This window comes from Benincasa hispida, chromosome 12 (assembly GCF_009727055.1).
Source record: "Benincasa hispida cultivar B227 chromosome 12, ASM972705v1, whole genome shotgun sequence".
Taxonomy (NCBI): domain Eukaryota; kingdom Viridiplantae; phylum Streptophyta; class Magnoliopsida; order Cucurbitales; family Cucurbitaceae; genus Benincasa; species Benincasa hispida.
Window position 1 is genome coordinate 13,830,608 of NC_052360.1, and position 13,946 is coordinate 13,844,553.

Consider the following 13,946-nt stretch of genomic DNA (forward strand, 5'->3'; position numbering starts at 1 on the left):
GTAAAGGGGTAGTCGATGAATCTTGGTGAAGAGTAAGGCTCTAAACTTATGTGGGTTGTTAAACATGTTGTATGTTTATGAATTTCTCGATTTAAGTTTTACTGAACCATGGACTGCGGCCTAAAATAATTTGCCATGATGTTGGGTGTTAGGTTTGGATCTTAAGGTGTCCTGGTGTCTTTGTTTTTGGTGATTTAAGTTTGATCCTGTGGGCTTTCGGTTTCGTTGGACAAGGAAGAGGTTGAGCTTGCTAGTTTCTGGAGTTTGCGAGTAAAGGTAAGTAATCTTACTACTGGAATCGCTTTTGTGCCAGACAATACACTGGAGATTTAACATTGAGGATCCTAGCAGTTTTTCTTTGAATAATTTTGAGGTTGGATGGACTGCTTATGAAAGATATATGAGCATGTGGTAAAATATCGGAATATGATTATGTATGAACTTAATTTGGATTTTTATGAGTTATATTAAATGATGATTGAACATGACTCTTAAATTTTGTGTTAAGTAGCACTGCTATTGGAGTGCCTTAAAGTTAAATGAGCATTAGACATTTGTTGACCTATATAGTTATGCAATTTATTATGAGAATGTGTGGACTGTATGATATATTACGAAATCCCGAATACTGCATTGTTTACATGATTTAATGCATGAAAGTGATGTGCTACAGTTGATTCATTTAAAACTAGAATAAATATGTATCTTGAGGTTAATTAACATGAGGTTGATGATGAGGAGATTTTAGAGGATTTATGATTAGATGAATGTTATATGTAATATGAAGTTAGATAAAATCTCCTTTCTTTTCCAGACTATGTGACTGCATGAAAGTGGTGCACGTCCAAGGACCTAGTACATGAAAGAGATATACTAGGGCTGGTGTGTATGAAGGTGATACATACCTAGAAGGTACTAGGATGTACGAAAGAGGTACATACCCAGTGGGTTATGTGTATACAAAAGAAGTGTATGCCTAACCATGTGTACGAAAGAGGTACACACTCAGTGGGTTATGTGTATACGAAAGAAGTGTATGCCTAACCATGTGTACGAAAGAGGTACACATCCCTACATTTATAGAGAGGATCTGGGGTGTACGAAAGAGGTACATACTCAGTGGATTATGTGTATACAAAAGAGGTTATACATAATTAGATGTACGAAAGAGGTACATACTTAGTAGGTTAGGTGTATACGAAAGAGGTGTATACTTAACTAGGTGTACGAGAGGTACACCTTCAGTGGGTTATGTGTATACGAAAGAGGTGTATACGTAACTATGTGTATGAAAGAGGTACACATTAAGTGGGTTATGTGTATACGGAAGAGGTGTATGCATCACCATACGTATGTAAGAGATTGTGTTTCCTTCGGGATTCACCAGAGGTTGTGGGTCCTACGGGACTTACTAAAGGTAGTGGACATATTCAATTACCTTAAGGTAGAAATAAGTTTTTCATGTATATATGTGTTCCATGAGGACTAGAATAGTTTATATGTTCCACTAGGAGTAGGCATCTAGAGGACATAGACGCCTAGCCTGACCCCAGTAGTGGGGTTACTTACTGAGTATTTCGTACTCATTCTTTCTTATGTTGATGTTTCAGGTAAGGGTAGAGATGCACCGGCGATGGCGCAGCGAAATTCATGATCGAGCCACTGGGACTAGTTTTTACGCTTCCGCATCACGAAATTTAGAATCCTTATTCTACCCTTAATTTCTAGTTTTACTGTTTGAAACTTATTATGAAGGATTGTTACTTTTATATTTTAATAGTCTTTACGAATTATAGGTACCCTATTATTTTTTTTAATAATTGCATTTAATAAATGTCCTTTGAACTTCTCTTGTTTTAATCAACATTTATTTCAAATAACTGAGCGTCGTTTTAAATTCTTTGCATGCATTCATTTTAGTAACGACCTTACCTAAGTCCTAGAGGGTTGGGTCGTTACAGTTTAGAAGTCCATTCTTAACCAACCTCTCAATCCTATTGAGATTAATGTGACCTAGTCTTAAATGCAAAAGATGAGCATTATCTTAAGGAGAAAAATTTATTTTCTTAGTTTTAGTGGTTGCAGTGTTGAACATTTCAATATTGTGGAGCATTTTAGATACTAATGACCTTAGTATATATAAGTTGCTTTCATTTGTTGTAGAACAAAAATCAATACCATTTTTCGAGAAAAACGCTTTATCCCGAGTGAAAGATGAAACTGAAATCAAGTTCCTTTTAAAATTAGGAACATAGTAAACATTGTCTAACAACATAAAACTTTGATTCAAAAAATAACTTCGAACTCCCAACTGCAACTGTCGAGACAATCACCCCTGTTCCAACCCGTAGAGTCATCTCTCCTGCTGTCAGTTGTTTCCAAGGACTAGTTTCCTACAAAGAAGTGCAAACGTGGTTAGTGTCTCCTGAATCAAGTATCCAGGTATGGCTATCATTTTCTACCAAATATGTTTCCAGAACAAGTAAATCATATTTATCTTTTTTCTCCTTCTTTTTCTCAATTAAATATTTTGGTTAATTCCTTTACCAATGCCTATCTTGGTTGCAAGGGTAATATGTTCCTTTTTCAACCTTGACCTTCTTGCCCTTTGGGGCAGCAACACAGTGGTGATTTTATTCCCTTTTCCACCCTTCTTTTTTTTCCACCTTTCTTCTTTTTCCACTTCTTCACACCAGATGAAGAGAGAGGCACAAATTTAGTTTTAGAGGTCAAACCTTTGATGAACTTTTTCTTGTTGGAAAAGGCTGAAAGAACTGGTCAAGCTTCGCAACAGAAGGGGGATCGTCCCATTTTTCATTTCTTTTTCCTCAGAATCCTAACTTTACAGAACAAGAAAAAGAAATATTATGCATTAAAAGAAACTTACAACATGATTAATTCAATAAGGAAGGAGGAGAAAATGGGACTTACTCTTGAAGCCCAATAATTCTTCATGTAATCCCTCAATTCAATCGCAAACTCCTCGAAGAGGACACCATCAAACGATGCCTTCTATATTCTCTTGGAATTAAAAATTCAGTAGGAGTAGTGGGCTTTGCTTCTTTTGGAAGAGAGATAAAATTGAGATGATTTTTGTGTGTTCTCTGGGAGTTGTTCAAAGAATTCTCTAACCTTCTAAGATTAGGGAAGAAGACGAAAAATCATAAAATTGAATAGCCCCACACCACACATGATTGATGAAGAGAAAATTAAGGGGAGGGAGGGAGTTAACTCCATCCCTTTAATTTAAAATTAAATTAAAAAGAAAATAATTTTAATTTAATTAATAATTATCTGTATAAAATAACTAACTTACAATATAACCTATAGTTTTAATTTCTCTCAACAATGCATGATATAGAATATAAATCACATTTATACTAAATTCAATTATATGAATCTCATCCATATAATTAATATTTGAATCATATTCAAATATTTAATTCCTCTCTACCATTTATAGTGTTTAACATAAATCATATTTATATTAAATTTAAATATATAAAATTCATATATATAATTAGTATTTAAATCATATTCAAATATTTAATTCCCCTCAAAGTAAATTTTATGTTATAATGTATCGAATAAATTATATTAATTATATCACATATAATTAATTCCCTCGATTAATTTGAAGGAATCCAAAATTAATTCTCAATAATTCCCGTTGAGCTACACAGTGGATCTGTTGGACCTATAGATTGAAGCTCCAATAGTACTTGGATAGTTAATTAAACTCTTTAATTAAATTACCCAACATCAATTAACTATCATCACTCCATTAAAAACCAACAGCTGCAGTCATCACACTACATATATATTTCTGTGTCCATTAAATATAACCAGTCAACAACGCGATAACTCTTCATAAATTATTCGTATGTATAGCTGGGCCAAAATTACTGCTTTTTCCCTATACATACATCTAACTCCTTAAGTATCACTGATCCCTCTAATAAACAATAAGTCATAGTCTAACTATGACCAAATCCTTCTTAGGCCAAAAAAGGGTGTGGCCATATTATTCAAGCTCCAGAATCAGCTCCTTAAGTAAGCAATTTATCTACTTACCCCCGACATCAGGGAAGGAATGAATTACATCTTGTATAATTGTGTTCCCAGCTCCCCAATCAAACGAATCCCCAAAATGGTATGCATATTGAATTTGCGAATTGGCTACTCTCACCTACACAAATCAAAGGATTTCCTTCATATGTAGAAGTTCACAACTTACTTAAGATTTAAGTCATGTCACTTATGGTCATCTCTACTATTAATGACATTATATAATGAGACTAATCATTTCATGGTCTGTTCTTATAAAAACTCTTTGTATAGGATACCCCAAGCTCACATGTCTCCACATGATTTAAAAATAATAATAATAAATTCAATGGAACACTACCCACCGATGTAGACTGATTGGTTACCACACGATCGATGCGACCAGATGATCGGATGAAAATCCACTACCGACGCTACCTACTAAATCTGTACAGCCAAAGGATGAGGGAAGCTTTTTGTGGAAGGAGAGAGGGAGGATTTTGGAATGAAGAATTTTTGTGTGAAAGAAGAGAGAAGAAAGCTTGTGGGTTTGATGAAGAGAGAATTAAATTTACTAAAAAGAAAAAAGAATGGGTACATCTAATGTCGGTTTTAAACCGACATTGTAGCTTCATCGTAAATCGACATTAAATATCCGCTTTTTAAAAAATGACATTGTACATTTGTGTTTAGTTTTTTCCAACCGACATCATAGGTCGAATTTCTTGTAGTGACAAAAACAAAAAACTAAATGGTTACCAAACGGACCTTAATTTTCAAAACTTGACTTTGTTTTTTAAACAATTTGTAAAAAAGTAGATAACAAATGAAGAAATTTGAAGATGGAAATAGTGTCTATATACTTAATTTTTAAAAAAAAAAATCCAAAAACCAAATAGATACCAAACGAGGTCTTATTTTTAAAATTTGGCTTGATTTCTAAAAATATAGATAAAAAGTAGATAACAAAACAAGAAACGTAGAGGTAGAAGGGGTGTTTGTAGACTTAATTTTAAAAAAATAAAAATAAAAAATTAAATGGTTACTAAACGAAGTCTTAATTTTCAAAAAAAAAAAAAAAAATGAGAAACTAGATAGTTACCAAGCAAAACCTTATAGTTTTTTCAATTTATGATTATTATTTTTTAAATTGTGGTTATTTTCTCATAATTTCTTAATTATGGTTTTCAACTCTCTTAGATAATCATTTGAATTCTTAGCCCCTTTTTTAAAAAAACAAATTTTTACAAATTACCTTTCTTTTTTCTTTTTGATTTTACAAAATTTGGCTTTAATTTTTAACACATCATAAAATGTGGTCAACTATTATTGAAGTATGATTGGTTGATTTTATTGGAGGCAAAACTTGAGCAATATATTTTGAAACATATATTGTATTATGTCAAACATCACGTTTCGTGTCGACAAGGATTTTGGTAAAATATATTTTTTTCTTATTTGCTAATATGTGTAGGGCAGTTTTGTTGGCTTGCTTTCCTATTCTTGCTAACAATATTTTCTCCTTCCTTGAAAATCTTCTCAAGAGTAAGTTATATATACTATGGTCTTATTTAGTTTTTTAGGGTTAACCCATTTGAATGTGAAAAGAGTATGTGCAAAGGGTTTAAGAGATAATTCAAGAAAAATATCCATATGCTCTTTTTGTAATTTTTGTGTTCCTCATTGTTGAGGATGTTGTCTATAATCATTTGACTATGTTGTTTTTTTTTACGATTGTAAATCATTTTGAGTGAAAGTGAGGGGGGAGCTTAGAGTTTGGAAGAACCTAAGTACACTGTATATATTGAAGGGATCTCATAGTAAGTTTGGAGAAATTTACTCGTGAAGGTGAGGGGAGCTCACACTTAGGGGGAACCTAAGTACGTTGTATTACAGAGATCTCTTACAAAACTTTAAGAAGTTTTTATTATGGAAGTGAGGGAGACAAATTTCGGGGGTCTAAGTTGAAACTAAAAAGTAGGTTTTAAGTTAGTCACTTAAGAGGGAGTCTATTAGATAAGTACTTTATTGAAATAGCTTAACTTTTTATATAGTGAAGTTTTTTCTTTTTTATCAAGCATACAACCTGCTCAAAGTAGGCGATATTGTACCGAATTGTGTTACCAATTTATGTGTTTTTCTATCTCTGCTGTTATTATTTGATATTAACACTACAAGAATTTTTACCTGTTCTAATATTTTTTCCCCGATGCATCTATTTTCATTGGCATATACGTATTTATCCCACTGAAAATTTAATGTGTCGGCCAAAATAGAGCAACATGGACATTTTTCAAAAAAAAAATTATGCTACCCAACGAAATATGCGTTGGAAAAAATTATTAAAAAACCCACACTTTTCTTTTCCCCACCCCCAATCTTTTGGACTTATCTCCCCCCCCCCGGTTCCTTCCCCTTTTACCTTCCCTTTTCCTTTAATTTTTTTTACATAGACGGTCGCTGCTCCAACACCTATGCCGCCACATGCCATCGCACACAATCGCCACATGCACTAGTTGGTTCTCCTTCCCCCACCCCTCATTGTTCCTTCCCCTTTTACCTTCCCTTTTCCTTTAATTTTGTTTTACACAGACGGTCGCCGCTCCAACACCTAACGCTGCCACACAGCATCGCACACAACTACTACACACACTAGTTGGTTCTCCTTCTTTCTGCCTTTTTCTAACAACTGTGTCTGTGGGTTGTGTTTATGTTATTATTCTGATAAGGAGTTTTGTTTTTAATAAAGATGATGTATAAATCCATTTAAAATAAGCTTTTAGTTGTTCTATTTTTTTCCCTCTTTCTTTTAAGATAGATTTGTATATTTGTTCTAAATTGGAATTAGGATATTCATTTGTTTATGAATCAAATTGTTCTTCTATCCTTAGTTTGTATAGATGAATATAATGAAGGATGGATTATTTGTGTATTTTGGTTTTGATTTTGTATATGAGATCCATTTGTTAATATTACAGTTTAATCTTTCTCTTTTATGAATATAATATGCTTTAAGTTTTAAAATGGAATTGCTAAGGATGTTTAAAGCTAATTAACTAAATTTCACACATTTTACTTTTTAGTGTTAAATTTCACAGTTTACTCACTTGGTTCAACAATGAATAAGGATTGGATTAAGCTTAGAGATAGATTCTCAAGAGAGTACAATGATAGAGTTGCATAATTCATGGAAGTGGCAACGTGTCATGTAAATGGAGAGGGAAAAACGAGATGTCCGTGTAAAAATTATCAGAATTCAATGTCTCGGACATTAGATGGAGTAGAACGACATTTTATTTGCTAATGGAATATCTTCTTCATATAGTCAATAAATTTATAATGGAGAAACAATAAATTTAGCTCAATTTCAAATAGTCATGACTCCTTTAGCTCCTTCAACGGATGATGGATTAAGGGGGAGAACCTACTGCACACAATGATTATGATGAGTTGTTCAATCTTTTAAATGATTTGCAAGGATCGATGAGAAAAGTGACATATGATGAAGATGAAGAAGACTTCAGAGATGAAATGACTGAGAACATCAAACAAAGGGATACTTCAAACACTTTTTAGGAGTTGATGGATGAAGCATGTAACCCGTTGTGCCCTTGTACAAAATTTTCCTCATTGAAATTTTTGGTGAGATTGATGCATATTAAGGTTCTCAATAATTAGAGTAACGAATCCTTTGATATGTTACTAGATTTGTTGAAAGATGTCGTTCCAACTGGTACATATATACCTAGTTCTTTTTATGAAGCCAAGAGAAAATTACGTTACCTAGGACTAGGATATAATTTTATTCATGCTTGCAAGTACAACTGCATTTTATTTGGAAAAGATATTCTAATTGTCAAAGTTGTCCAGTGTGTGGTGAGTCTCGATAAAAAATAAAGGATGGAAAGAATAAGAAGATTGTTTTCCATTAATACCAAGGTTGAAATGATTGTTTTCATCAAAACACATTGCTTCTGAGATGTGATGGCATAAGGATAAATGAGTTGAAACTAATGGTGTATTGCTACATCCAGCTGATGCTGAAGGGTGGAAATGTATTTATAGAGAGTTTCCTTAATTTGCTTCAGACCCAAGGAATGTTCGGTTAGCCTTAGCTTCAGATGGATTTAATCCATTTGGGAATATGAGTACTTCGTACAACATATGGCTTGTGATGCTTGTTCCTTACAATTTTCCACCATGGAAGTACATAAAGGAATCCAATTTTTTCATGTATTTACGTATACCAGGACCAAATTCTCCTGGAAAAAAATTGATGTCTATTTACAACCACTGATTGAAGAGTTGAAAGAGTTATGGAATAATGGTGTGTGCACTTACAATTGCATGAGTGGGGGGTACTTTCAGATACGTGCATGTTTTTTATGGACGATTAATGACTTTCCTGCATATGGAGACTTGTCATGATAGAGTACCAAAGGTTATCAAGCATGTCCCATTTTTAACCAAGATAGATCATCGTTTAAGATAAAAGGAAAAATCACTTTCATGGGTCATCACATTATCTTTTAGATAACCACAATTGACATAAAGAGTAAGCAACATGATGGTAAATTGGAGCGTAGATCTCCACCCGTTGTGATGAATGAAGATGAGATCCTAGAAAAAGTCAATGCACTAAATTTTTCAGTACTAAGTAAGCATCCATCCAGATGGGATAAGAAAAGAAAAATGACTATTAATTGAGCAAAAAAAAGTATATTTTTTAGCTCCCATATTGGTCTAAACTTATGACATAAGTTAGATGTCAAGCATATCGAAAAAAACATATGTGATAGCTTGTTTGGGACTTTTATGAATATTGAAGGAAAAACAAAAGACACGACAAATGCCCATTTGGACCTTGAAAATTTGAATATAGAAAGTGAGAAAATTTGAAAATCTAAATTTATAAAATCACATGCAGCATATACTTTTACTACAAGTGAGAAGATAGCTTTTTGTACGTTCTTGAAATCAATTAAGTTTCCTGATGGATTTGTCTCAAATATATCACGATGTGTTAGCATGAATGATGGAAAATTATAGGGATTAAAGACTCACAACTCTCATATTCTACTCCAGCGACTTATTCCTATTGGTGTTCGAGCATACTTAGGAAAGGATATGTATTCATCTATGTGCGAAAGTAATATGTGTTACAGACTTGGACTGATTGGTATAAGATATTGTACTCATATTATGTAAGTTTGAAAAAACAATTCTGTCGACTTTTTTTTATGTAATGGTTCATCTTGTTGTTCACTTGCCTTACGAAGTAAAGGTCGCTGGTTACGTATAGTTGGATGTACCCTATTGAGAAAAGCTTGTGAACATTGAAACAATACATAAGAAACAAAGCTCGTCTTAAGGGTTCAATAGCAGAAGGATTTATGATGAAAGAATCTTTGACTTTTTGTTCCATGTATCTATCTAGAATAGAAACTCGATTCAATAGAGAGTCGCCCTATTGTGGAGATTTTGATGTGTGTGGGCAAAATGTACGACTATTAGGGGGGTCAATTGCGAAGACATTAACTAAAAATGAGAAACAGATGGCACATTGGTATGTATTGAACAACAGCTCTAAGATAACGTCTTATCATAGGTATGTTTCAAATCCTATATGTTTACTTAATATCCTTAGATTTTAATGTCAATATTATATATAATGTCAAATTTATAACTAGGGAACATCTGAAACTAATTCATACTTGATCAGACACAACATCCGAATTATCTTAAAGGCATCAATCACAATTCCCTACTTGGTTCAAAGATCATGTAAATATACTTCTTCAGTTTGATATTTGAACATCAATAATGAGTTTAAAAAATTGAATTTCAATAATCCATTAAATATTAATAAGTTTATTCACTGCATCAAAGAGGAGAAGCATCTGATGATCTTTACTCAATATCACTTGGTCCTTCTAATCAAGTTCGTTGTTACAATGGTTGCATTGTCAATGGAGTTCGTTTCCAATGTATTGATTGTGACAATAAAAGATCAACTCAAAATAGTGGCATCATAGTTCCTAGAGAAACAGAAGGAGTTGAAACTAATTACTATGGTATACTAGTTGATGTATTGGACTTAGAATATAGCAATAGAAGACGTATGATCCTTTTCAAATGTAAGTGGTTTGACACAGACCCTAAGAAAAACAGAGTACGACGGGATTTAGGGTTCATGTCAATAAATATATCTCATTATTGGTATACATATGAGCCTTCATCTTTACAAATCAAGCCAAACAAGTTTTTTATATCAACGACAATAAACTTGGCAATAATTGGAAAGTTGTGCAAATTGTCCACAATAAATACGTATGGGAAATTCTAGAAGCAAATGGAGGTGAAAATGATGAATTAGAGTTATTGAAAGTTGTTGGGAGGATTGAGGTCGATCAATCTATCCAGGATGCCATATTATGTCGAGATGACATTAATCCTACCATTGTAGAACTCGAGTTAATCGACAACAGTTGAATCAGAGTGTACCCAATTCAGACGATGACGGTTTTATAAATGATGAACCTGAAGATGTAGAAGCGTCCACTGAGAAGAGTTTTAGTTCAAATCAATATCTAGATTCTGATGATCAAGTTAGTGAATAATTATGTAACAACACTAGTGTAATTCATAGTTGCAGGTGTTATTCATGTTTTGTGTGGTTGTAATTCATAGTTGCAAGTGTAATTCATAATTTCAAGTGTTATATACGTTCAAAATATGCTTGATGTTATTCAAGTTTTGTGTGGTTGTAGAATTACGGCAGGGCAACGTCAAGATTGTTTAACAGATGAACTAGTTAGTGAAGCTAACACTTTGACTACGAGTCCCTCAACAGAGGCAGGCACGACCTTCGCATCAGGTGATATTAGGATGTCTTAGGTTGAACATTTAAATATTATTGTAGCCTCTAATTGAAGTAGTGCATTTGATCTTGTTACAAGATCCAATTCTAGAACAAGAGGGAAGCGTGGGTGAGGGACAACCAAAACATTAATTTGGATGTATATGTACATCAACATGGGCGGATCCCAATTACCATTTATGAGGATGTTGGAAAACCAGTAAGCGTCTTTGCTACAAAGTTTAGCAACACCATTGGAACCGCGACCCAGGACACAATTTCATTGCATTGTTCTAAGTGGAATGATTTATCTAGTGATGTCATTGCCACTATAAAGGCTCGTTTACGGGTAAGTTTTATGCTTTTATTGTATTGATCTCATATGTGTACTTACCATAACTTTTATTGAAAATGCAGACACATTTTATTGCGGATCTATCCTCGAATTTCGTCAATAAGTGCATAAATCGGCAAATACAAAACTTATTTAAAGAATATAGATCAGAACTGCATAAGAACTATTGTAGCTTTGAGAATCCTGTACTTGCTCATGAAAGCCCACCAGACAAGTTAACAAATAAAGAAGATTGGAAGATTCTTTGTGATCGATGGGAGACTCATGAATGGTAGGTAAGTTTTATGTGTTTTTTATACTTATTGTTTACATAAATTATTGTACTAATATATTATAACTTGTGTAGGAAAAAAGGTGAAGAACAAGAAGAGTAGAGAATGTCTCAATTTCAATCGTTATTGTCGGTCGAAATCTTTTCTTCAAGTGTAAAATGGATTGATATGGTATGATGCAAATTCATTATTGTTTTATTCATTTTCCATTAAATCTAAAGAATAAATTTGTTTATTGAATTACAGATGATTGAGAAGGGTGACAAAGTAGGCCAAGTAGAATTGTTTTACAAAATTCACTTCTCAGAGAAGTAGGAGTGGATAAGTGAAGCCGCCAAAAAAGAATATATAAGTTATATTGTATCATACATGTGTAAATTAACCCTTATATATAGAATATAACCTAAAAATTATTATAAATATAGTTGGCAATGCAAGAAAAGATCAGAAAATCATCAAAAGATGGGCTTGAACCAACAACGGAGAAAATTATTTGTGAACGGGTTTTGGGAAAACGATCAAGCTACACCAAAGGTCTTGGATGGAACCCAAAACTCAATTTAGCTACAAATAGTACATCTTCCTCACAAATTGAGAAAGATATTGGGAATTATTATGAAAAGCTTGAGGCGGAGGTGACAAGTTTAAAGGAGAAAAATGTCATGTTGAAGTCAATAGTATCAAGTTTTCAAGATCAATTGACTAAAATCACAAGATAGTTAGTTGCGCAACAAAAGCAAGGAGATGGACCGTCGAACAACTAGGCATGTTATGACAACTTTCAATTCTTAGTTAGTGGATTTAGGAACCTAATCTAGTTGTTTTGTGCTATCCTGTAGGTATGGTAGCCACTTTAAGTGTGTGTGTTTTAGTGTACTCGTTCCCACTTTGTAATTCAAATGGCGTTTAGGTAGAACTAGGACACGTTCGTAGCTTGGAGGGGTGATGTATATGAGTTGTTTTCTATATTATCTAGAAGCCTAAATGTGCACTTTAAAAGGAATCTGTTCTTGGCTTATTTAGTTGTTGTGTGGCTATCCTCCAGTTATGGAAGTCACTTCAAATATGAGCGTTTTAGTAGATTTAGGAACTTCATTTGTTTGTTTTGTGGCTATCTTGCAGTTACCGTAGCCACTTTAAATATGTGTGTTTTATTGTACTTGTTGCCACTTTGTGGTTTAAATTTCGTTTAGGTAGAACTAGGACATGTTCGTAGCTTGCGTGGCAGAGGGGGAGGGTCGAGGGGAAGAGGGAGGGATGTATATATCATAATTGTTTTTTAGATTATCTAGAAGCCTAATTGTGCACTTTAAAGGAACTTTGTTCTTGAATTATTTGTAGGGATCTGAGAGTTGAGTTATATGCTTTTAGGACTATCGAATGGTGGGTACTTTCTATGCATTTGGCGTTTAGATGGTTTAAATGGTTTTTTAGATTATCTATTTGTTTAAGTGGATTTACGACATGCTCGTAGCGTGGGGAGGAGTTCATGTCTTAATTATAACCATTTTAATCACTTTTTAGATAGTAAAATAGTTGTTTGTGATGTCCATGTTTTAATTATGAACATTGACGACATGTTTGTAGCTTGAGAAGGGGATCATTCTTCATAACCATTTTAAAATTGACGGCATGTTTGTAGTCTTTCTATGATTGTTAAGATCTTTTTGTACATTTTTCTTTGTTGATTTTAAGAAATCTTTCATGATATTTGTTTTTCCTATTTCAGGTTGTCGTGTAAATTTTTAAAGATCATTTTTTTGGAGATTGAAAAAAGATTTTGAGATGATTACTTAGTTTTGTTTAATTGTATATACACAGTTTTTGTTCGTAGAATTTTATAGTTTGTGTTTTGAATATTAGTCTTATTTTTAAATATATAAGCTTACTCTTATTATATTTGTCCCCAATTGATCTGTTTGAAGATTAATTTTTATTTCTGCATAATTAGGTATCAAGGAAATAAAAAATTGGTTATTTAATTATTCCAAAAAATATATAAAATTATAAACAACGTATGTCAACACAAATAAACATTGGTAGAAATTTGTGTATTGAACTAAAATTTTTGGTTGTTTAGGAATATGTTTTTTCCGATGCAAATTGTATTTTGTTAGGAAAACACATATGTCGACGCAAACAATTGAGTTGCCAAAAATGGTATTTATACCGAAAATAGTTTTCGTCGAGATAAACTTCTCCCGACATAGATACGACAACGATTATGCCAATACAAAAAAATGCATTGGCATAACCTATCCCGACATTTTTAGAAATTTGCCTAACGTTTTTTGTGTCGAGAAAGGTGAAAATTCTTGTAGTTAATTTAGTTTGTTTATCAGTTATCATGTCAACATTGTGCTCCACTTTTGTATTCTATATTAGATCCACTTCAATTTTTCATTAAAAAACG